General features: G+C 34.6%; 1 long non-coding RNA gene across 1 annotated transcript; it reads right to left on the bottom strand.

Moving 5' to 3' along the window:
* Window positions 1-402: 402 nt before the first annotated feature.
* On the bottom strand, window positions 403-3541 carry LOC134250261 (uncharacterized). Its single transcript, XR_009988454.1, has 4 exons — window positions 3265-3541; window positions 2845-3168; window positions 1741-2543; window positions 403-949 (listed from the first exon to the last, which is right to left on the bottom strand). It is a non-coding gene; the product is annotated as an uncharacterized LOC134250261 (long non-coding RNA).
* Window positions 3542-3978: the final 437 nt, after the last annotated feature.

Genomic DNA, 3978 nt, shown 5'->3' with positions numbered 1-3978 from the left:
TTTTTTTTGCTTGTTTTTTTTTTCATTCTTTTTTCTTTTTGTTTTTTTTTTAGCACAAAACTTGCCAATGAGATTAAAATAATTTCACATTTACAATTCAAAATTCCACACTAAAATTCACAATTTGACACATCAACAATTCACAATTGCATTAAAATATATCACAATTTAACATTTTTAGAGGCAAATCACTATATTACACTTTCAAATACAATATTATATATATTTCTTTCTGAATATTTAGTCACAGCAGTATATTGACTAATTGAGGGATTCAATTTCACAATAAACTATAATAATGAAAAGGTGACTATACAAATTATTCTTTCTACAACAGCTGACAGAATTTACACATTCTATGAATACTTATGTCATATTTAACAATAGAATACTTATGTCATATTTAACAATCATTACATCTGGAACATATTTAACTTCATCAAAACAATTACAATAACAAACTGTTATCTCATTGGCATAATAATAAAAAGATAAAGACAAAGCAACCTCCAACTAGTCCCTTTCAGCTTCTCCTCCCCGGGCCAGCCTGGCAACCGTGGCGGTGAAGGAACTTAAGTTCCAGCCAGTAATGCCCCAGGGTATCGTAAAAACCTACTTACAACTAGCCTTCAACTACTTCATCTTAACAATATGAATATAATTAGCTAATGATGAAGAAAAAGAAAAGCAGGGGGTCAGTGTGGGAGGAAGACGGAGTACCCGTAGAGAACCCACGTGTCCGAATGGGCGACCCCATACCCTAACATAATTCGGACACCCTTTACAAAAATTTATATTTTTAAAAAAGTCTTTGAAAAAAACATTGTATATAAAATGGATTTACATCAGTGCTTTGAAGATGTGGATTAATCCTGCATTGATTAAGTCCTGCTTCTTCATCCACACATATGATCTCAAGGATGTTCCTTCTAAAAGTTTCTTTGATTTTCTGTAAATGAACAAGGCAAGAGGTAATTGTCAGGTTTGAATAAAAAAAATTAAGAAGAGACCTTTAAGCTACATTGCTCACCTGAGCTCTAAAGGTAGGAAAAAGTACAAATCAATACAGTACTTTAGATCACCGTATTTTCACAACACCTTAGTATAGTGACTTAGCTATTTGGTATTAATTAGTGAAACAACATTTTCGCTAGCTATTGTTTCTGTTGTTTATAAACATTAATAATACAAATATACACGAGAATAAATTTTTCATGAGCAGACAGTCCCTTTTGAGAAATTTTCACTCATATAGCACTGCAACATTTTTCAGGGGAGGGCTACAAATGTAGACCTATACTTGGTATTGAGGCTATTGAGCAGTGAGGGATTTTTTTTTTCACCTACTGCAACATGGCATCACTGTTTATACATTCTCAGTAAAAAAAAAAGCGGTCTTCTTGTCCCACAGTGGGATTCAAACCCACAATGGTAGGATCAACTCCTTACTATGCTACTCTATAGCAGATGCTCTTAAATACCACTGTGCCATGCAACAACAACAACAATGTGAAATTTAATTAGAATTTCACACATAAATTATTTCAAATGTATCATTCTCGAGTATTATTGGTATGAATTAAGAGTCAGCATATATGGCTGAACACCATTACAAAATCATGCTATATATATTGCCGACTACAAAAAAAGAGTCCTGGACTAAAAATTTGGTCTACTAGTTAACTAGACTTTGCTTAATATAAACAATGAGATGATTTGGAATATGATAATGTTATATACCTGATCAGTATCAGTTATCCACTGTGGTATGTCTTGGTGGAAAAGTCCACATCCATCAGGCATAAATTGTCCTCCAGGTGTTTCCACCAGGTCTTGTTGGGGATATCTCCTGTTTCCACATTTTGAAGATCATTGTCCATCAAGCTTGTCTGTGTTTATTGTTTCCACCAATTCCTTTTGGGTGTAGCTGGTGTTTTCACATATTGGAAATTCATTGTCCATCGAGTTTGCCTCAAGATTCATAATGGCCTTGCCTCCTCAAGATTTATTTCACCAAGTCTTTTTAGAAGTATTTGCTGTTTTCCCTTCTTTCTGCCAATTTCTTTAGGTGTAGCTGGTGTTTTCACATATTGGAAATTCATTGTCCATCAAGTTTGCCTCAAGATTCATAATGGCCTTGCCTCCTCAAGATTTATTTCACTAAGTCTTTTTAGAAGTATTTGCTGTTTTCCCTTCTTTCTGCCAATTTCTTTAGGTGTAGCTGGTGTTTCCACATATTGGAAAACCATTGTTTATCAAGTTTGCCTCAAGATTCATAATGGCCTTGCCTCCTCAAGACTAAGTCCTTTTAGAAGTATTTGCTGTTTTCACTTCTTTCCGCCAATTTCTTTAGGTGTAGCTGGTGTTTTCACATATTGGAAACTCATTGTCCATCAAGTTTGCCTCAAGATTCATAATGGCCTTGCCTCCTCAAGATTTATTTTACTAAGTCCTTTTAGAAGTATTTGCTGTATTTCCATCTTAAAAGAGGTTCATCAAGCTTTTCTATTCCAGCAGTTTCCACAAGGTTCTGTTGGCTGCAGCTGCAGTAAGAGTCAGAAGAAAATAAATGGAGAAAATACATCACTGAAGTTTTTTTTTAGGAAAATCCTCTATTAACTTTTTTAACAATTGTTATGTTGTCTCAACAGTGGTTTAACATATATGCTTTATATTATTAAGCAAACATTCAATATTGGTGTAAAGAGTTGGTTTATCTAAGTGAACATCATAACAAAAGTCAGGTATTGCTGATTTTAAGAAACAAGATCAGCTAAAATTTTAGCCAGCTAGTTAACTTGACTTTGTTAATAAACTGATCTTAGATTCAATAATGTAACACACCTGATAAATGTCATATCAGCATCCTTTGGCTATTCATCCTCCAGTTGTTTCTATCAGGTCCTTTTGGGTTCATCTACTGTTTTCACCATGTATTCTTGGGTGCATTTGCTGTTTCCACATCTTGGAAGATCAGCAAGTACTGGCTATGCATCATCCAGTTGTTTCCATCAGTCTCCAGTTGGGTGCAGGTCTTGTTGAGGACATCTGCTGTTTCAACATCTTGGAAGATTAGCATCCATTGGCCCTACCTCCTCCAGCTGTTTCCACCATGTCATGCCCTAGCTTGTTTACAATCGCAAGCCTTTTCGTCTCTGACCAGTAGACCTAAAAATAAGCCAGGCTAAAAATAATACGTCAGCTAGTAAATTTGAAATGGTTAATTAAATGATCTTTAATCATGATTTTCTCATAAACATGTACCTGATCAGTGTCAATTATCTCCTTTGATATGTCTTGTTTGGAAGGTCAACATCATCAGGCAAGTCTCCTCCAGTTGTATTCACCATGTCCTGTTGGGTCCATATCTTCTGTATCCACCAAGTTCAGTTGGGTGCATCTGCTGTTTCCACCAAGTCTGAGGAGTGCATCTACTGTTTCCACCAAGTCCAGTGGAGTGCATCTTCTGTATTCAACAAGTCCAGTGGAGTGCATCTTCTGTATCCAACAAGTCCTTTTCGATGCATCTGCTGTTTCCACCAAGAACGTAGGGTGCATCTGCTAAAAATATCAACAGCTTTATTTCACTGCATGCATTTTACACTGAAAATACCCTAGTCAGTCCCTTTCACCTAAGATTTCGTTTCCTTAATTTCCTAGATTTACATAACTTTTATTCTGTTTCTTAAATTTTTTGTCTTTAATTTGTTTAAAATGAATAAATAATAAAGGTGACCATTTAATAAAGTTTTATAGGATATTTCATTGAAAAAATAAAATGACCACCTAAGAAAGATCTCTGCTGTATAAAGATGATTACTATGAATTTGGCTGTATATATCATCGATTTGAAATGGAATATTATAAAGCTATAATCTAAAAATAATACTACATTTTAGTTTTCTATATACAGCAAAACTCGTTAAGTATGAACACAGATGTTGCCAAATTACGGTTATAGCGAAGTTAACTTGGACC

The sequence above is a fragment of the Saccostrea cucullata genome, unplaced genomic scaffold (genome assembly GCF_032062105.1).
Source record: "Saccostrea cucullata isolate Sc308-1 unplaced genomic scaffold, CSIRO_AGI_Scuc_v1 ctg473, whole genome shotgun sequence".
Taxonomy (NCBI): Eukaryota; Metazoa; Mollusca; class Bivalvia; order Ostreida; family Ostreidae; genus Saccostrea; species Saccostrea cuccullata.
Note: the sequence above shows the minus strand (reverse complement) of the source record. Positions and strands in the feature narration are given on the sequence as shown.